A 21,488-nucleotide genomic window follows, 5' to 3' on the forward strand; every position below is an offset into this window, starting at 1 on the left:
TACAAAAAATACAAAAAAAAAAAAAAAAAAATGGGTTGGGTGTGGTGGCAGGTGCTTGGGAGGCTGAGGTGGGTGGATCACCTGAGGTCAGGAGTTCAAGACCAGCCCGGGCAAGATAGGGAAACCCCGTCTCTAGAAAAATACAAAATAAAAGAGCTGGGCGTGGTGGCGGGTGCCTGTGGTCCCAGCTCCTCGGGAGGCTGAGGCGGGAGGATCACCTGAGGCCACAGGAGACGGGGGCTGCCCTGAGCCGAGATCGCGCCCCCCCCCCCGGGCTCCAGCCTGGATGACAGACGGAGACTCTGTCTGGAAAACACAAACCAAAAACTAACATCAATAAATCCAGTTTTTTAAGAAACCCTCAGTGGACGGCCGGGTTTGCAGGCAGAGCCGGGACTGGCAGAGTCTCCGTTTTCTGCCCAGATTCAGGCCCAGGTCGGAGAAGCCGTTTTTCCGTCCTCGGAATGGGGGGCGTGTGGGAGAGAACGGGGGGCTGAGGAGACGGTGCTCCCGGGAACGTGGCTGGTGTTCACCTCCTGGGCTACAGATCGGTCATCGCCACAGCGTTTGCTTTGCCACGGGAGCGTCCGAAACGGAGCCAAGGCGGGTGGCACGGCCCCGGCCGTTGGGAATGAGCTGGTTGCGGGTGTGGACGGCTCGGGGGGTGGCAGCTGGGGGAGGGAAGGGGCTCGATTCCGGTTTGGGGTGAATGGAGGGACCCGAAGGCCAGCCCGGGAGGCGGGAAGGAGGCCCCGGCGTGCGCAGCGGGGGACCCCCGGGGTGGAGGCCGTTCAGGGTTGAAAACGCGGCGAAGGCCCCGACGCGCGTCCACCGTTTCCGTAGGTGACACATCGCCATCGTGTGGCCGGCGGGAAACGACGCAACGAAAGACGCGGGGCTGGGGCGTCCGTCCCGTCTCTGGGGGGTCCGTCCCATCTCTGGTGGGTCCGTCCCATCTCTGGGGGGTCCGTCCCATCTCTGGGGGGTCCGTCCCGTCTCTGGGGCGTCCGTCCTCTCTCTGGGGGTGTCCGTCCCGTCTCTGGGGCGTCCGTCCCGTCTCTGGGGTGTCCGTCCCGTCTCTCTGTGGTGACCGTCCCGTCTCTGGGGTGTCCGTCCCGTCTCTGGGGGGTCCGTCCCATCTCTGGGGGGTCCGTCCCATCTCTGGGGGGTCCGTCCCATCTCTGGGGGTCCGTCCCATCTCTGGGGTGTCCGTCCCGTCTCTGGGGGGTCCGTCCCATCTCTGGGGGGTCCGTCCCATCTCCGGTGTGTCCGTCCCGTCTCTGGGGCGTCCGTCCTCTCTCTGGGGGGTCCGTCCCGTCTCTGGGGGTGTCCGTCCCGTCTCTGGGGCGTCCGTCCCGTCTCTGGGGGGTCCGTCCCATCTCTGGTGTGTCCGTCCCGTCTCTGGGGGGTCCGTCCTCTCTCTGGTGTGTCCGTCCCATCTCTGGGGGGTCCGTCCCATCTCTGGGGGGTCCGTCCCATCTCTGGTGCGTCCGTCCCATCTCTGGTGCGTCCGTCCCATCTCTGGGGGGTCCGTCCCATCTCTGGGGGGTCCGTCCCGTCTCTGGGGCGTCCGTCCCGTCTCTGGGGGTGTCCCGTCCCGTCTCTGGGGCGTCCGTCCCGTCTCTGGGGCGTCCGTCCCGTCTCTGGGGTGTCCGTCCCGTCTCTGGGGGGTCCGTCCCGTCTCTGGGGCGTCCGTCCCGTCTCTGGGGCGTCCGTCCCGTCTCTGGGGGTGTCCGTCCCGTCTCTGGGGCGTCCGTCCCGTCTCTGGGGGGTCCGTCCCGTCTCTGGGGCGTCCGTCCCGTCTCTGGGGGGTCCGTCCCGTCTCTGGGGCGTCCGTCCCGTCTCTGGGGGTGACCGTCCCGTCTCTGGGGTGACCGTCCCGTCTCTGGGGCGTCCGTCCCATCTCTGGGGTGACCGTCCCGTCTCTGGGGCATCCGTCCCGTCTCTGGGGGTGTCTGTGCCATCTCTGGGGGGTCCGTCCCGTCTCTGGGGGTGTCCGTCCCGTCTCTGGGGCGTCCGTCCCGTCTCTGGGGGGTCCGTCCCATCTCTGGGGGGTCCGTCCCATCTCTGTGCGTCCGTCCCATCTCTGGGGGGTCCGTCCCATCTCTGGGGGGTCCGTCCCATCTCTGGGGGGTCCGTCCCGTCTCTGGGGCGTCCGTCCTCTCTCTGGGGGTGTCCGTCCCGTCTCTGGGGCGTCCGTCCCGTCTCTGGGGTGTCCGTCCCGTCTCTGGGGGTGTCCGTCCCGTCTCTGGGGCGTCCGTCCCGTCTCTGGGGTGTCCGTCCCGTCTCTGGGGTGTCCGTCCCGTCTCTGGGGCGTCCGTCCCGTCTCTGGGGGTCGTCCGTCCCGTCTCTGGGGGTGTCCGTCCCGTCTCTGGGGGTGTCCGTCCCGTCTCTGGGGCGTCCGTCCCGTCTCTGGGGGCGTCCGTCCCGTCTCTGGGGGCGTCCGTCCCGTCTCTGGGGGTGTCCGTCCCGTCTCTGGGGGTGTCCGTCCTGTGTCTGGGGCGTCCGTCCTGTCTCTGGGGCATCCGTCCCGTCTCTGGGGGGTCCGTCCCGTCTCTGGGGGTGTCCGTCGTGTCTCTGGGGGTGTCCGTCCCGTCTCTGGGGCGTCCGTGCTGTGTTGAGGGAACCGTCGCTTTTCATCAGGGCCGTGGGCGGTCGTTATTTTTAAGAGATATTCACTGAAATAGTCGAAGCCATTCAAATCTTCTCATGGTTTAAATACACAGATGTACGTCACGTGTATCTATCCATGCACAGACACCTCTACAGCCGTAGGAATGCGTCTATACATACAAGGTGTGAGTGACTGTGTGTGGAGAGAGAGGAGAAATAGTCACTGAAATATCATCGCCATCAAAATCATCTAATGGTTTAAATATCCATATTTATCATCTATATCTATAGATGCACAAATACCTCTACAGCTATGTAATTACATATATACAGACAAGGTGTGAGTGTGTGTGTGGGTGGAGAGAGAGGAGAAATATTCACTGAAATAGTATCGACCTCAAAATCATCTTCTAATGGTTTAAATATCCATATTGATCATCTATATAGATGCACACATACATGTACCCCTAAATAAATGCGTATATACTTACAAAGTGTGTGTGTCTGTGTGTGTGTGTGTGTGTGTGGAGAGAGAGGAGAAATATTCACTGAAATAGTATCGACCTCAAAATCATCTTCTAATGGTTTAAATATCCATATTGATCATCTATATAGATGCACACATACATCTACCCCTATATAAATGCATCTATACTTACAAAATGTGAGTGTGTGTGTGTGTGTGTGTGTGTGTGTGTGTGAGAGAGGAGAAAAATATTCACTGAAATATTATCAGCCATCAAAGTCATATCATAATGGTTTAAATACACATCTATATCCTATATACGTATATATGCACAAATACCTCTACACATATACAAATGCATCTATACATACGAGGGGTGTGTGTGTGTGTCTGTGTGTGTGGAGGGAGACGGAGACTGAGAAAGAGAGAAAGAGACAATTTTCTAGGTTTAGAAGTATGTGTCTCCCACAAAAGACCTGTTAGCCGGACGCGGTGGCTCGCACCTGTCGTCCCAGCACGTTGGGAGACCAGAGCGGGAGGAGGCCTCGAGCCCAGGAATCCAACCCCAGCCTGGGCAACACAGCAAAGGCGTCATGTCTACAGAACATGAGAAAATCGGCCGGCTGTGGGGGTCCAGGCCGGTGGTCCCAGCGGCTCGGGAGGCTGAGGAGGGAGGATCACTTGAACCCGGGAGGCGGAGGCTGCAGTGAGCCGAGATCGCGCCACTGCACTCCGGCCTGGGGGACAGAGCGAGACCCTGTCTTAAAAATAAATGAATAGAAAAGAAGAGCACACGGCAGAAACAAAGGAAGGAAGGAAGGAAGGAAGGAGGGAAGGGAGGGAGGGAGGGAGGGAGGGAGGGAGGGAAGGAGGAAGGAAAGAAGGAAGAAGGAAGGAAGAAGGAAGGAAGAAAAAGAAGGAAGGAAGGAAGAAGGAAGGAGGGAGGGAGGGGAGGGAAGGAAGGAAGGAAGGAAGGAAGGAAGGAGGAAGGAAGGAAGGAAGGAAGGAAGGAAGAAGGAAGGAAGGAAGGAAGGAAGGAAGGAAGGAAGAAGGAAGGAAGGAAGGAAGGAAGGAAGGAAGGAAGGAAGGAAGGAAGGAAGGAAGGAAGGAAGGAAGGAAGGAAGAAGGAAGGAAGGAAGGAAGGAAGGAAGGAAGGAAGGAAGGAAGGAAGGAAGGAAGGAAGGAAGGAAGGAAGGAAGGAAGGAAGGAAGGAAGGAAGGGAAGGAAGGAAGGAAGGAAGGAAGGAAGGAAGGAAGGAAGGAAGGAAGGAAGGAAGGAAGGAAGGAAGGAAGGAAGGAAGGAAGGAAGGAAGAAGGAAGGAAGGAAGGAAGGAAGGAAGGAAGGAAGGAAGGAAGGAAGGAAGGAAGGAAGGAAGGAAGGAAGGAAGGAAGAAGGAAGGAAGAAGGAAGGAAGGAAGGAAGGAAGGAAGGAAGAAGGAAGGAAGGAAGGAAGGAAGGAAGGAAGGAAGGAAGGAAGGAAGGAAGGAAGGAAGGAAGGAAGGAAGGAAGGAAGAAGGAAGGAAGAAATAAGGAAGGAAGAAGGAAGGACGGAAGAAGGAAGGAAAGAAGGAAGGAAGAAGGAAGAAGGAAGGAAGAAGGAAGGAAGGAAGGAAGGAAGGAAGGAAGAAGGAAGGACGGAAGAAGGAAGGAAGGAAGGAAGAAGGAAGGAAGGGAGGAAAGAAGGCCGAGGCGGGTGGATCACCTGAGGTCAGGAGTTCGAAACCAGCCCGGCCAACATGGTAAAACCCCATCTCTAATAAATATACAAAAATGAGCCGGGCGTGGTGGCAGGTGCGTGTCGTCCCAGCTACTCGGGAGGCTGAGGCAGGAGAATCACTTGAACCCGGGAGGCGGAGGCTGCAGTGAGCTGAGATCGCACCACCGCACTCCAGCCTGGGGGACAGAGCGAGACTCCCTCTTAAAAAAAAAGCAAACCCTCATCACAGGCAGCAGTTAGATACTATTTTCTTTGTCTACTCTCCCGATCTCTCCACTAGAGACGAGGGAACCTCACAGTCACCCCCTCACCCACCCGGCACCCGGCACAGCATCCCGGGCTCCGTGGACACTCAACGAGCATCCACGAGGCCCAGCTCAGCCCGGGCAGTGACCGAACGGAGAAAGAAAAGGGGTATTTGGGGACGGTTCCCCGGGGGTCCGTCCGTCAGCCAGAACCATTTCCAGTCTGTGTTTTTCTTCCCCGTCTCCGAGGCTGAGCAGGTGATAAATCTTTCAGCAACGTCGCGGCCTCCAGGCCGGAGCCGGCCGCCACCTACGTGGTGTGGCTCCCCCGGAACCTCCCCGCCGTCCCCGTCCCGAAATCCCGCTGCCTCGCCCCAACCCGGCCGCAGGTGCCTCGAACTGCTTCGTTCCTTCCTCGGGGTAAAAAACTAAAAATGAACGGCAGCTGTGAAAACACTCATTTTATCCAGGTGGCGAAATACATGAGGCAGGGGAGGGACCTGCCGTGAACGCCGTCCCCGTTTATCGGGATTCCCCACAGGGCCTGGGAGGTCTGGACAGGGCGGGCTCCGGGGCCCGAGAACCAGGGCAGACGGGAGCGGGGAGCAGGTGGCGGCTCTGAGAGTTTTCAGAGTGAAGATTTTCTCCCACTGAGGCGGTTGGCTCAGGACGCCCGGCCAGGAAGGGTGGGAGGCAGCTGGGCCAGCCTGTGTCTCCCTTAGACGTTCCCTGTAACCCCTCACAAGACGCCGATGCCCTGTGGCCTGTGGGCTGTGTCTGCAGCATGAAAACAATGGCTTTTATTATCTTTTTTTTTCCTATGTTATTTTTTGAGACAGAGTCTCGCTCTGTCACCCAGGCTGGAGTGCGGTGGCCGGATCTCGGCTCACGGCAACCTCGGCCTCCCGGGTTCCAGTGATTCTCCTGCCTCAGCCTCCCGAGTAGCTGGGACGACAGGCACCTGCCCCCACGCCCGGCTAATTTTGTATTTTCAGTAGAGACGGGGTTTCACCATGTTGGTCGGGCTGGTCTCAAACTCCCGACCTCAGGTGATCCGCCCGCCTCGGCCTCCCAAAGTGCTGGGATGACAGGCGTGAGCCACTGCATCCATCCTGATATCTTTATTTTTTTTTTTTTTATTGTATTTTATTGATTGATTGATGGATGGAGATACAGTTTTGCTCTTGCCGCCCAGGCTGGAATGCAGTGGCTCTACGTCAGCTCACCTCAACCTCCACCTCTCGGGTTCAAGTGATTCTCCTGCCTCAGCCTCCCGAGGAGCTGGGATGACAGATGCCGGCCACCACGCCCGGCTAAGTTTTGTATTTTTAGTAGAGACGGGGTTTCACCATGTTGGTCGGGCTGGTCTCAAACTCCTGACCTCAGGTGATGCACCTGCCTCGGCCTCCCAAAGTGCCGGGATGACAGGTGCGAGCCGCCGTGCCCAGCCTTGTTTTTATTATTTTTGAGGTGGTATCTTGCTCTGTCACCTGGGCTGGAGTCCGGTGGTGAGATCATGGCTCATGCCGGCCTCCGGCTCCTGGGCTAAAGTGAACCTCCTGCCTCAGCCTCCTCAGGAGCCGGGGGGGCGACAGGCACCCACGTCACTAGGCCCAGCTAATGTATCTTTTATTATTTTTAGAGACATGGTCTCGTTATGTGACCCAGGCTGGGGGACACTCAGACTCCTGGTCTCCGGAGATCCTCGTGCCTCGGCCTCCCAAAGTGCTGGGATTGCGGGTGTGAGCTACTGCGCCCGGCCCAAAACAAAATTTAGACAGCAAGAGAAGCACGGTGGCTCACGTCTGTCATCCCAGCACTTTGGGAGGCCGAGGCAGGCGGATCACCTGAGGTCGGGAGTTCGAGGCCAGCCCGGCCAACATGGAGAAACCCCGTCTCTACTAAAAATACAAAAATTAGCCGGGCGTGGTGGCAGGTGCCTGTCATTCCAGCTACTCAGGAGGCTGAGGCAGGAGAATGGCTTGAACCCGGGAGGCGGAGGTTGCAGTGAGCCGAGATCACACCACTGTGCTCCAGCCTGGGAGACAGAGTAAGACAGACTCCCTCTCAAAAGAGGAGAGGGGAGAGGAGGGGAAGGGAGGGAGCTGCTCATAAGAAAAATAGAGGGGCCGGGCGCAGTGGCTCACGCCTGTCATCCCAGCACTTTGGGAGGCTGAGGTGGGTGGATCACCTGAGGTCGGGAGTTCGAGGCCAGCCCGGCCAACATGGAGAAACCCCGTCTCTACTAAAAATACAAAAATTAGCCGGGCGTGGTGGCGGGTGCCTGTCATCCCAGCTACTCAGGAGGCTGAGGCAGGAGAATCACTTGAACCGGGAGGCGGAGGCTGCAGTGAGCCGAGATCGGGCCACCGCCCTCCAGCCTGGGCGACAGAGCGAGACTCCATCTCAAAAAAAATAAAATAAAATAAAAGTTCCGCGGGGAGACGAGCCAGAACGTGTATATTCCCAACCGTTCTCTAGAGACCGAGGCTGTTTGTGCCGCGACCCTTCTCAAAGTTTTCTCGAACTCATTTATTTTTTTCCTTTATCGCGTTCCAGAATTTTCTGCCAGGAGCCTGTATTGCCTTTCATTTGCCAGCAGCAGATGGAGCCCTTTTTTTTTTTAATTTTTGAAATCGAACCGCCGGTTTCTTTCTGTCTCTGTCAGGAGGATATGCTCCTGTCTTTGTCAAGAGGATATGCTACGGTGTCCAATCCCAGCGCCGCACGGACCCCGTTTTGTGGGGACACCCGTGGGCAGAGCGGGTGAGACAGGAGGGTAGAAGGTGTCCTCCGTCCTGCGGTGGGCGCGGCGCCTCGGGCTGGGTCAGGGAGCAGGTGCTGCCACGCAATGCCCTGATTATTCTATTCCGTGGCACAGCTGTGGGCAGGACCCCCTCACGCAGGTGGGCCCCAGGTGAGCAGCCCCAGGTAAACCACACCCTGCCTCACTTGGCAAGCACGCTGGGGAGGTGACCCCACCCGCAGGTCACAGGCACGGCCGTTCTTACGGGAAGCCCGGAGCGTCCTGTGTGGTGAGGTGGCCTGGAAGGCGGTGGGAGGGATTAGCCCGTCCGGGCGTCTGCTGCTGTGGCCTGACGTCGGCTCCCGGCAAACACAAGTGGGTTTCTGAGACGCAGACCCTGTGATGTGGGAGCCGGGCGCCCGGGCTGTGCGGACGTTTCTCGGTAATATTTGTCCAGAAGCGAAGATTGAAACTCTTGGCTGGAGACTGTGAGGCCACTGTAGACAGACCACGGATTCCGGCCGCGGGGAACGTGGCAATTAGCAGGATTTATGATGTTTGCACGGCTCCCAGGGGCGGGATCCTGCTGGAGGCGGCCCTGGGCAGGAGCGCGGGGTCCAGACCGTGTCTCCAGCCCGGCTTCAGATCAGGCCACGTGCTGTCCGGGCGGACCCGTTGTCAGAGATCCTCACCCGGAGATGTTACGGTTACAGGAACACGCTAGGCCGGGTGCGGGGGGCTCACACACCCTTTGGAATCCCAGCACTTTGGGAGGCTGAGGCGGGTGGATTGCTTGAGGTCGGGAGTTCAAGACCAGCCTCGCGTCTGGTAGAGACGGCGAAACCCTGTGTCTACTAAAAACACAAAAATTAGCCGGGCGTGGTGGCGGCTCATGCCTGGAGTCCCAGCTACTCGGGAGGCTGAGGCAGGAGAATCGCTTGAGCCCGGGAGGCGGAGGTTGCAGTGACCAGAGATTGGGCCACTGCACTCCAGCCTGGGTGACAGAGACTCTGTCTCAGAGAAAAAAAAAAGGAATGAATTAATAATGTTTACCGGCCGGGCTCAATGGCTCACGCCTGTCATCCCAGCACTTTGGGAGGCTGAGGCGGGTGAGGTCGGGAGTTTGAGACCAGCCTGGCCAACATGGAGAAACCCCGTCTCTACTAAAAAAATACAAAATTAGCCAGGTGTGGTGGCAGGCACCTGTCATCCCAGCTACTCGGGAGGCTGAGGCAGGAGAATCGCTTGAACCCGGGAGGCGGAGGTTGAGGTGAGTCGAGATCACACCACTGCACTCCAGCCTGGGTAACGAGAGTGAAACTCAAGTCTTAAAAAAAGAAAACAAAAGTATTTACTAAACAGACTGAGACTTGGGAGCGTCCTAATTAAAATTATTAATTAATAATTTATAATAATAAATTAATAATTTATTCTAACATATATAATATATATATATATAGGCATTTCTAATTTTGCGCTAAACATAATACTAATTCTTGGCCGGGCGCAGCGGCTCACGCCTGTAATCCCAGCACTTTGGGAGGCCGAGGCGGGCGGATCACGAGGTCAGGAGATTGAGACCAGCCTGGCTAACACGGTGAAACCCCGTCTCTACTGAAAATACAAAAAACTAGCCGGGCGAGGTGGCGGCGCCTGTAGTCCCAGCTACTCGGGAGGGTGAGACAGGAGAATGGCGTGAACCCGGGAGGCGGAGGTTGCAGTGAGCTGAGATCCGGCCACTGCTCTCCAGCCTGGGCCACAGAGCGAGACTCCGTCTCAAAAACAAAGAAACAAACAAACAAAAAATGTTGCAAAAGGTGAATTCTAGGTTCTGCCCGTGTTACGTACCGCGGTAAACGGACAGGAGAACAAGACTGGGACAGCATTCATCGGCCACAATGTGAAAACCAGGCCTTCATCCGTTTTTTATCATGAATTTCAGACGGTCAGTCAGGGCAACTCCAGAAGCAGGTATTTGGTTGAAGAGCCGCGTGAGTCCACGCCACCTGGGGTGCTCGGATGGTTAATTGCTAAATAATTAGAGAAAATTGGTGACTTCTCTCATCTCTCTTTCATCTTTCATCTGCGGCTAATGAGAATTCTGCAGCTCGGAGGGTGAAAGTTAAAATCCAGACGCTTCCGGTTCTATTCTAATGATGTTCCGGATGCCGCGGCCCAGGCACAAAGCAAGCTGTTTTGTACCATTTGGACTTTTTTTTTTTTTCCTAAATGTCATAAGGGAAATTTAATTCCTTTTAATTAAACGTCTTTAAAAGCCCATCCCTTCAGTCTTTGAGCTCCTCTGCTCGGGCTGCTCCCACGCTGTGCAATGTCCTTCCATTCTCCATAAATCCCCTCATTCCTTCCTTGCAAAAAAAATAAAAAATAAAACAGGGCCAGGCGCGTGGCTCAAGCCTGTCATCCCAGCACTTTGGGAGGCCGAGGCGGGCAGATCACGAGGTCAGGAGATGGAGACCATCCTGGCTAACACGGTGAAACCCCGTCTCTACTAAAAATACAAAAATTAGCCGGGCGAGGTGGTGCGCACCTGTCATCCCAGCTACTCAGGAGGCTGAGGCAGGAGAATCGCTTGAACCCGGGAGCGGAGGTTGCAGTGAGCCGAGATGGCACCACCGCACTCCAACCTGGACATCAGGAGCGAAACTCTGTCTCAAAACTAATAATAATAAAATAATTTTAAAAATAGGCCGGGCGCGGTGGCTCACACCTGAAACCCCAGCACTTTGGGAGGCCGAGGCTGGTGGATCACCTGAGGTCAGGAGTTCGAGACCAGCGTGGCCAACACGTCGAGACCCCGTCTCCATTAAAAATACAAAAATTAGCCAGGCATGGTGTGGGCACCTGTCACCCCAGCTACTCAGGAGGCTGAGGCAGGAGAATTGCTTGAACCCAGGAGGCGGAGGTTGCAGTGAGCTGAGATCGCACCACTGCACTCCAGCCTGGGCCACAGAGCAAGACTCCTTCTCAAAAAACAAAACAAAACAGAATAAAAATTGGCTGGGCGTGGTGGCAGGTGCCTGGAATCCCAGCTACTCAGGAGGCTGAGGCAGGAGAATCACTCGAACCCAGGAGACTGAGGTTGTGTTGAGCTGAGACTGCACCACTGCACTCCAGCCTGGGCGACAAGAGCGAAACTCGGTCTCAAAAACAAGAATCATCATCATCAAATAAATAAAAAATAGAAGGAGCCATTTCCCCTGCAATGGGTGTGACATGCTTCTCAGCATGACTGTGGGCAGCAGCCGGCCCTTGCCCTGCAGTCCAGCTGCACCTGCTCCTGCCCCGGCCCCGGCTGACCGAGCTCTGTTTGTGTCTCCCCCGTTATCACCCAGCAACGGAGACCTAAACACAGCTGAGCCGCACAGACAAGGGCCTCCGGGTGGCAACCACACAAGTCCTCCTTCTGCAGAGAAAAAGACCTAAGTCCCGGGGATTGGGGGTCTCCTCTGCTCTGCACCCCACACCCCACCCCCCGAGGTCTCCGGCAGCACCGAGCTCGGCCGTGGGCCCTGGAGGAAGGAGGGAGACGCTGTGTCAAGGTTCCCCGCGGGTGGCACCCAGCGCCCTTCTCATTCGGAAGGTGGCACATTCTCCAGGCCTGAGGTCATGCTGGCTACGAGGGGGCCTGGCTCGTTTTTTGGAAGGGCAGGCACTGTGGAGGCTGTGGGGCTCCCGGCTTCTCCCCAGCTTCCTTCCTCCCCGACCAGCCCAGCGGAAAAGCAAAATTCCTCCTGCAGACCTCAGAGCTCCAGCATCTCCGGCATCCAACCGCCCCGGGCCTCTGCAAGCCGCCCTGACCGCAGATGCCAAGCGGGATGTCTAAATCGGGCGCGTGCATTCCTGCCGCACGGCGTGACCCCCGGTGAATCCCTGGCAGGGGGCGGCTGTCCTGGTCATGGAATGTGTGGACGGAATGTTGGGGCCAGGAGAGCTGTTGAAAGCTCGTCCCCGGCGCCCACCCAGACTCTGAGACTATTTCCAGGATGGGGGAGCGGACACGGCCCCTTTCGGCCCTCGGAATTCCTGGCGGGGCTGCCCAGCTGGCTTTGCAGAGAGGCAGAACCACAGCTGTGCTTTCCTGGGTGCTCTCTCCATTCTTATTTAAATCTCGCGGATCTAAAAGAAAAACCCTTTTCTATCTTCCTCTAGGAGGCTTGAGACTCTGTGCCTAGCGGGTCCGTGGTCCCCCAGCTCTATTTTCACAGAGCATTGATTTTTTTATTTTTATTTTTTTAGACAGAGTCTCGCTGTCGCCCAGGCTGGAGTGCAGTGGATCTCGGCTCACTGCAATCTCCGCCTCCCGGGTTCAAGCGATTCTCCTGCCTCAGCCTCCCGAGTAGCTGGGATTGGAGGCACCTGCCACCACACCCGGCTAAATTTTGTAATTTTCATAGAGATGGGGTTTCACCGTGTTGGCCAGGCTGGTCTTAAACTCCCGACCTCAAGTGATCCGCCTGCCTCGGCCTCCCAAAGTGCTGGGATGACAGGTGTGAGCTGCCGCGCCCGGCCGAAAAGGACTAATTTTATGCTATGTTTCACGTCAATACAAGTAAATAAGTAAATCAAACTTCAGCCCCCATCCCCACCTGAGAGGCCTCAGGGCCTCTGTTCCTGCAGGTCCCTGCACCTGGGACTCGGTTCATCCGTCCATCATCTATCCATCCATCGCCCACCCCTCTGCCACCTGTCTATCCTAGTACTGCCTGTCTATCCATCCATCTTCCATCTATCCACCCACTCATACATCCATCATCTGCCCATCTATCCATCAGCCACCCCTCTGCCATCTGTCTATCCTACTACTGTCTATCCACCCATCCATCATCCATGTATCCACCCGTTCATCCGTCCGTCATCTATCCATCCGTTCATCCATCCATCATCTATCCATCTATCCATCAGCCACCCCTCTGCCATCTATCCTACTACTGTCTCTATCCATCCATCATCCATCTATCCATTGGTTCATCCGTCCATCATCTATCCACCCGTTCATCCGTCCATCATCTATCCATCCGTTCATCCATCATCTGCCCATCTATCCATCAGCCACCCCTCTGCCATCTGTCTATCCTACTATCTATCCATCCATCATCCATCTATCCACCTGTTCATCCATCCATCATCTATCCATCCGTTCATCCATCCATCATCTATCCATCCATTCATCTGTCCATCATCTGCCCATCTATCCATCAGCCACCCCTCTGCCATCTGTCTATCCTACTATCTATCCATCCATCATCCATCTATCCACCTGTTCATCCGTCCATCATCTATCCATCCGTTCATCCATCCATCATCTATCCATCCATTCATCTGTCCATCATCTGCCCATCTATCCATCAGCCATCCCTCTGCCATCTGTCTATCCTACTATCTATCCATCCATCATCCATCTATCCACCTGTTCATCCATCCATCATCTATCCATTCATCCATCAGCCACCCCTCTGCCACCTATCCTACTACTGTCTCTCTATCCACCCATCCATCCATCATCCATCTATCCACCCGTTCATCCGTCCGTCATCTATCCATCTGTTCATCCATCCATCATCTATCCATCCGTTCATCCATCCATCATCTATCCATCCATCCATCAGCCATCCCTCTGCCATCTGTCTATCTTAGTACTGCCTGTCCATCCAACTTCCATCTATCCGTCCATTCATCTGTCCATCATCCACCCATCTATCCATCAGCCACCCCTCTGCCATCTGTCTGTCCTACTACTGTCTATCCACCCATCCATCATCCATCTATCCACCCGTTCATCCGTCCATCATCTATCCATCCGTTCATCCATCCATCATCTATCCATCCGTTCATCCCATCCATCATCTATCCATCCATCCATCAGCCATCCCTCTGCTATCTATCTATCTTAGTACTGCCTGTCTATCCATCTTCTGTCTATCCTACTTCCATGTATCCATACGTTCATCTGTCCATCATCTGTCCATCATCTGTCCATCTATCCATCAGCCATCCCTCTGCCATCTGTCTATCCTACTACCATCTCTCTATCCACCCATCATCCATCTATCCACCCATTCAAGCCATAGATTCCATTGAGCTATGGATTCCATTTAGAGAACCCATGTGACCAGGTCACGTGGCAGGATCTTGTTCAGAACCCCAAGGACGTCTGACGCTGGGCCCAGTGGCTCACACCTGTAGTCCCAGCACTTTGGGAGGCCGAGGTGAGACGACGGCTTGAGGCCAGGACTTTGAGACAGGCCAACACAGCAAGATGTCAACTATACACATTTTTTTTTTTAAACGGAGTCTCGCTCTTGTTGCCAAGGCTGGACGGAGTGCGGTGGCACAATCTTGGCTCAGTGCAACCTCCGCCTCCCGGGTTCAAGTGATGTCTGGCTAATTTTTTGTATTTTCAGTAGAGACAGGTTTTCACGATGCTGGCCAGGTGAGTCTCAAACTCCTGACCTCAAGTGATCCGCCCACGTCAGACTCCTAAAAGTGCTGGGATCACAGGCGTGAGCCACCGTCCCCAGCCTCGGACCCTATTTGGAAATAGCGTAGACATGAGATGAAACCCCATCTCTTTTTTTTTTTTTTTTTTTTTGGAGACGGAGTCTCGCTGTGTCGCCCAGGCTGGCATGCAGTGGCGCGATCTCGGCTCACTGCAAGCTCCGCCTCCCGGGTTCCCGCCATTCTCCTGCCTCAGCCTCCCGAGTAGCTGGGACTACAGGCGCCGCCACCTCGCCCGGCTAGTTTTTTGTATTTTTTAGTAGAGACGGGGTTTCACCGTGTTAGCCAGGATGGTCTCGATCTCCTGACCTCGTGATCCGCCCGTCTCGGCCTCCCAAAGTGCTGGGATGACAGGCGTGAGCCACCACGCCCGGCCAAAACCCCATCTCTAGAAAGAATACAAAAAATTAGCTGTGTGTGGTGGTGGGCGCCTGGAATCCCAGCTACTGGGGAAGCTGAGGCAGGAGAATCGCTTGAACCCGGGAGGCGGAGCTTGCAGTGAGCCGAGCTTGCACCACTGCCCTCCAGCCTGGGGGACAGAGCAAGACTCTGTCTCAAAAAAAAAAAAAAAAGTGTGTTTCTGCACGGAAATGCCTGACAGAGCCTTGAAGGTGGGGATTAAGAGTGAATCGCATTCCTGGGATTCTGGAACCAGAAAGTCACGGCAGCACTAACGCAGCGCGTGGCCGAGGCTTCCTGAAATCTGCTGCTCCCTGACCTCTGGGGCACGAAGAAGAGGCCTGAAAATAACCGGAACGGCTCCCGGACGGCAGCTGTTCTCCCCGGAGGCGTCCCTTCCACACAGGCTCCTTCGGAAGAAAAAGACGGCAGATGGTGCCCGCCCAGCGAGCCCACGGCCTCTTCAGTCCTGGAGGGTGTGTGTGTGCGGGGGGCGGGGGCAGGCGGAGACGGCCGTGGTGTCTGGGGCAGCCTCCTCCGGCCACTTCTCAGCAAGTCCCTCCGACCACGTCCGGATTTTCTGCTCACACGCAGTGCATTCGCTGTTGCAGTGACAGGGGGGTTGCCAGGGAGTAAAGTGACCACACATCGGCAGCTTAAAACAACAGGAATCCATCCTGTCCTTGTCCTGGACGTATTATGAGTCTGAGATGAAGGTGTCTCAGGGTCACACTCCCTCCAGAGGCTCTAGGGGAGGGTCCTTCCTGCCTCTCCCACCTCCTGGGGGCTCCAGGCATCCCTGGGCTTGTGGCCGCATCACTCCAGTCTCTGCCTCCGTCTCCACGTGGCCTCCTCCTCTGCGTCTGCGTCTCCTCTTCTGTGTCTCAGAAGGACACCCGTCATTGGATTCAGGACCGGTCCCACTCCAGGACGATCTCATCTCCAGGTCCTTCAGTTAATCACATCTGCAAGGACGCTATTTCCAAATAAGAAGCCAGGCCGTGGGCGGTGGCTCACACCTGTCATCCCAGCACTTTGAGAGGCCGAGGCGGACAGTTCCCTTGAGGTCAGCAGTTCGAGACCAGCCTGGCCAACGTGGCGAAACCCCGTCTCCACTAAAAATACAAAAATTAGCCGGGCGTGGTGGCAGGTGCCTGTCATCCCAGCTACTAGGGAGGCTGAGGCAGGAGAATCGCTTGAACCCGGGAGGCGGCGTTTGCGGTGAGCTGAGATTGCATCATTACACTCCAGCCTGGGCGACAGAGCAAAAACTACGTCTCAAAAAAAAAAAAAAAAAAGAAAAAAAAAAGAGAGAGAGACAGAGAGAGAGAAAAGAAAATGCCGTCTGCGTGTCCTTTGCAAACATTTCCTCCCAAAAGTCTCCTAGAATATGATAAAAAGCCACCGAGAATCTGGGTCCACTCGTCCCAGGCTCACAGTCTTTTCATTTCTGGCCGCCGATTCCCAGGCTTGACACGGTCCCACCCCCGGCTCTGAGCCCCGTCCGCACCCTGGAAGTCACAAACCTCATCTCACGGGCTGGCGACGGCCGTGTCGGCCGGGATGGGCTTCTGATCCTCCATCACCCCCAAAGATTTAATCTTCCCCTTTTCTAAATTCATCTTAGGCGATCGTTGCCAGGTGCACCCGGCCCAGCAACTTCTGACAAGGCGACCTCACCGGTCCCTGGAATCTCCGCGACTTCATGTAAACAGCGGCACGTGGCGGCCGCCTCTGGCCCTCGGCCCCGCATCCGTCGCCTGGTCTCGCTTCCATTAATTCTTCATTGGTGACCACACGACGTTTTTTTTTTTTTTTCCTTTTAAACGGAGATGTGATGAGTAAGGGAATCAGAGAAGGCCGGGGCCCTCGCCATGCAAGGCACATTTCGGCCCCCGATAGAATACTGAATGGCCTTCATTATTTCTTCCAGTAGCGGACGTCTGATGGCTGGAGCCGTGGTATTTCCACACGCCATCCATCCCCGCGGCCGCGGCGGCACGCTGAATATTCCGACTAAATTGGAACGTGTTCCCTGTGAATAAGGGATTTCATTCAACCCTGGAAGATACACCGTCTCCGGGGAGAGGAAACTGAGTTGAAGGTTTTGCTGAAGATCGTATTATCAAAACACAGAGTTTCTTTTCCTCGTCGTCAAAACCTGACACACGGCCGTGGGGGACCGACAGGCCAGCAGAGGATTCAATTAGAGATGAAAACGGAAATCGGGCCTTTTCCCACTTACCTTTTATTTTGCCAAGCAAGTGGCGGCGGAGGCCGCTCGGGACAAAAGCGGGGGCTCGTGTGAAGGGTTCCTGGTTTCTGGAAGATGGATGAGGACACGGCCTGAAGCAGTGACGAAGAGGCAGGAATATACCTTCACGGGCACGGTCTCTCCAGGGAGCTCATGAAAAGCCCCACAGCTTGCTCACGTCCCTGGGAACCCTGACACACAGCACCCTTTCCGTCCTGCCTTTCGCAGGTTTGGCAGGAGGCATCCGTCAGAATGCCTGGCCTCTTCCCGACACAGTTACGGTCTTTTTTTTTTTTTTTTTTTTTTTTTTTTGGAGGGAGTCTCGCTCTGTCGCCCAGGCCGGAGTGCAGTGGCGCCATCTCGGCTCACTGCAACCTCCGCCCCCACCGGGTTCAAGCCATTCTCTTGCCTCAGCCTCCCGGGTACCTGGGATTCCAGGTGCCCGCCACCACATCCGGCTAATTTTTGCATTTTTTTTTCTTTTTCCTGAGACGGAGTCTCGCTCTGTCGTCCAGGCTGGAGTGCAGTGGCCGGATCCCAGCTCACTGCAAGCTCCGCCCCCCGGGTTTACGCCATTCTCCTGCCTCAGCCTCCCGAGTAGCTGGGACCACAGGCGCCCGGCACCTCGCCCGGCTAGTTTTTTGTATTTTTAGTAGCGACGGGGTTTCACCGTGTTGACCAGGCTGGTCTCGATCTCCTGACCTTGTGATCCGCCTGCCTCAGCCTCCCAAAGTGCTGGGATTACAGGCGTGAGCCACCGCGCCCGGCCTAATTTTTGCATTTTTAATACAGACGGGGTTTCACCATATTGGCCAGGCTGGTCTCGAACTCCTGACCTTGTGATCCGCCCACCTCGGCCTCCCAAAGCGCTGGGATTACAGGTGTGACCACAGCACTCTGGGAGGCCAAGGCAGGAGGATCGCTTGGGGTCAGGAGTTTGAGACAAGCCTGGGCAACAAAGCAAGACGCCCACCTCTACAAAAAGATGCAAAAATTAGCCAGGTGTGGTGGCACATACCTGTGTTCCCAGCCACTTGGAGGGTGAGGTGGGAGGGTTGCTTGAGCCTGGGAGGTTGAGGCTACAGAGAACTATGATCACACCACTGCACTCCAGCCTGGGCGACAGACAGAGCAAGACCCTGTCTCAAAAATAAATAAATAAAGGCCGGGCGCGGTGGCTCACGCCTGTCATCCCAGCACTTTGGGAGGCTGAGGCGGGTGGATCACGAGGTCAGGAGATCGAGACCATCCTGGCTAACACGGTGAAACCCCGTCTCTACTAAAAATATAAAAAATTAGCCGGGCGAGGTGGCGGGCGCCTGTAGTCCCAGCTACTGGGGAGGCTGAGGCAGGAGAATGGCGTGAACCCGGGAGGCAGAAATTGGATTGAGCTGAGATCGCGCCACTGCACTCCAGCCTGGGCGACAGAGCGAGACTCTGTCTCCAAAATAAAAAATAAAAAACAGAGAAAAAGAAAAGAACCTTCACACAAAACTCATAGCTACTTTGAGAGAAAACTGACTTTACGTCAAACTTACGTGCATTTGTGGCTGCTTTGGAGTCAACTGACAGAAACAGAGATTATTTGTTTGTTTTGTTTTATTTTTGAGACAGAGTCCCGCTCTGTCGCCCAGGCTGGACTGCAATGGCATGATCTCGGCTCACTGCAATCTCAGTCTCCAGGGTTCAAGCGATTCTCCTGCCTCAGCCTCCCGAGTAGCTGGGATGACCGGCATCTGCTACCATGCCTGGCTGACATTTGTATTTTTAGTAGAGACGGGGTTTCACCGTGTTGGTCAGGCTGGTCTCGCTCTCCAGACCTCGTGATCCGCCCGCCTCGGCCTCCCAAAGTGCTGGGATGACAGGCGTGAGCCACCGCGCCCGGCCAGGATTTCTTTCTTTCTTTCTTTTTTCTTTTTTTAAGTCATCATGCGGAATGCAAGCAGCAGATATAAACTTGATCCCTGTTTGACCTCTCACTGCATACGCCTAGCTGGGAGCTTTGGGCCAGCCCAGGACCAGGGAGATCCTACACCTGCCAGGCGCTTCCTCTGGGGCATCTCCAGGTCTGGAGCTTTAGCGTTCGATCAACCACCCAGGGCTGCGGTGCGAAGGCCGACTGATATCCAGAGCACGTCATGCAGGGGGTGAGTTTGCACTTCTGAGCAGCTGCAGGTGTGTGAACCTCACAACGTGGGGCCCTGTGGGCTGCAGAGGCTGTGGCCACACAGGACACCCGGGCTCAGGTGGGTGAAGGGAGGAGCTGCTCTCCCTCTACAACCGTCGTGGCTCCCACCTTCCTCACCCCCCAAGGAAGCTCCGGGATCTTCCTCTCTACTCTTCCCTCCCCGTTCTCGCTTTTTATTTTTACTTATTTTTTTGAGATGGAGTCTCGCTCTGTCGCCCAGGCTGGACTGCAGTGGCACGATGCCGGCTCACCGCAACCTCCGCCTCCCGGGTTCAAGCGATTCTCCCGCCTCAGCCTCCCAAGTAGCCAGGATGACGAGCACCCGCCATCATGCCCAAGTAATTTTTGTAGATACGGGGTTTCACCCTGTTGGTCAGGCTGGCCTCGAACTCCTGACCTCAGGCGTTCCCCCGGCACCTCGGCCTCCCAAAGTGCTGGGATGACAGGTGTGAGCCACCACGTCTGGTTGCTTTTTAAAAATTAATGCTTTTAAGGACAGGGTCTTTCACTCCTGCCTAGGCTGGAAAGCGGTGGTGAGATCTCGGTTCACTGAATCCTCAACCTCCCAGGCTCAATCGATCTTCGCACCTCAGCCTCCCGAGTAGCTGGGACCACAGGTGCACACGACGATGTCCAGCTAACTTTTTTACATTTTCTCTAGAGATGGGGTCTTGCCATGTTGCCCAGGCTGGTCTTGACCTCCTGGGTTCAAACAATCCTCCTGCCTCGACCTCCCAAAGTGCTGGGATGACAGGCGTGAGCCATTGCACCCGGCCTGCCCTCACCGTTGTCTCCCCAGGACGATTCCGCTGGCCACCCAGCAGCCCTGCAAGACGGACAGACCCAAACGGGCAGGGCGTCCATCCTGCTGTAGGGCAGCTTGGATAATTGGAGCTGGCCACATGCCAGCAAGCTCTGCACACCTCACGCCCTGCCAGCCTGGGGGCCCGACAGCACCTCTTTGTTCTCCCACAGCGGAGCCTGCGCCGAGGCCCCAGCGCACACTGAAGAAACATTCTGTTTCTGCCCTGAGTTTATTTCTGTCCTGTTGGCCCTGGGCCTCGCCACTGCGCCCCAGGACCCTGGCAGATAAAGCTCTCTTGTGCTAGCGTTGAAAGGAACCCTTCCCCCTCACAACCGCAGTGATGCCTCACACAGGGACTCAATGAACACCACGTTTGTTCTTTGAAAAGATGCCTGTGTAGGAGACACACTCTAAACAGAGATCTGTATTAATATATCCACTTCCCCGTAGAAATCACGGCGTCGCGCACACACACACACACACACACACACGTGTGCTTCCCGGTTAGTCAAAATAAGTTCACAGAATTCCTGCGTGATGCGGCTCTTCTGACCAAGAGCGCTCGGATTTTTATGTCCGGTCGTGGAACACAACCTGAGATTGAAATCAGGACGGACGCAACACAAAACCGTCGTTGATGAGTGACTGACGCCGGGCGCGGTGGCTCACGCCTGGAATCCCAGGAGGCCAAGACAGAGGCAATGGCAGGAGGAGGGCTTGAGGCCAGGAGTGTGAGACCAGCTTGGGCAACAGAGCCAGACCTTCTCCCTATCAACAACAAAATTAAAAATTAGCCAGGCATGGTGGCGTGTGCCTGTTGTCCCAGCTGCTTGGAAGGCTGAGGTTGGAGGATTGCTTGAGCCGGGAGATCAAGGCTGCACTGAGCTAAGATCGCAGCTTGGGTGACAGACCAAAACCCTGTCTCAAACGAACGAAAAGAGTTACTTAGGCCGGGCGTGGTAGCTCACGCCTGTAATCCCAGCACTTTGGGAGGCCGAGGCGTGTGGATCATTTGAGGTCAGGAGTGCGAGACCAGCCTGGCCGACATGGTGAAACCCCGTCTCTACCAAAAATACAAAAAATTAGCCAAGCGTGGTGACGGGCGCCTGTAATCCCAGCTGCTCAGGAGGCTGAGGCAGGAGGATCCCTTGAACCCAGGAGGCAGAGGCTGCAGTGAGCCGAGATCTCACCATTGCACTCCAGCCCGGGCAACAGAGCGAGGCTCCATCTCAATAAATAAATAAATACGTAAAACTCCAAAAAAGAGTTACTTATTGAGTCTAGCTGGATTGATGCAGCTCAGAAGTAGGAGACCCTGGCTCATAAAAGACCTTGAATTTACTCTAAAAGGGTGCAAACCCAGCTGAAACCCTATTTTGATAAAAACATGAATAAAAGGGGGGGGTGGGGAAGACGTAAAGGAAAGAGGTGCATGTGTGCCAGAGAGAGGATAATGCAATGTCTTGATGGACACTGTTGAAAGCACAAACAGACACAACTCCTGGGTCAAGTTATTTAAAGAACTAACGTCACATCCCCG

The 21,488-nt window shown here is 55.6% G+C and overlaps 1 protein-coding gene across 1 annotated transcript in view; it reads left to right on the top strand.

Annotated features, from left to right (window-relative positions):
• Positions 1-21,488, top strand: part of LOC126946849 (serine/threonine-protein phosphatase 2A regulatory subunit B'' subunit beta) — a 209,458-nt gene that overhangs the window by 147,747 nt on the left and 40,223 nt on the right. The gene's annotated exons all lie outside the window — the stretch shown is intronic.

This window comes from Macaca thibetana, chromosome X (genome assembly GCF_024542745.1).
Source record: "Macaca thibetana thibetana isolate TM-01 chromosome X, ASM2454274v1, whole genome shotgun sequence".
Taxonomy (NCBI): Eukaryota; Metazoa; Chordata; class Mammalia; order Primates; family Cercopithecidae; genus Macaca; species Macaca thibetana.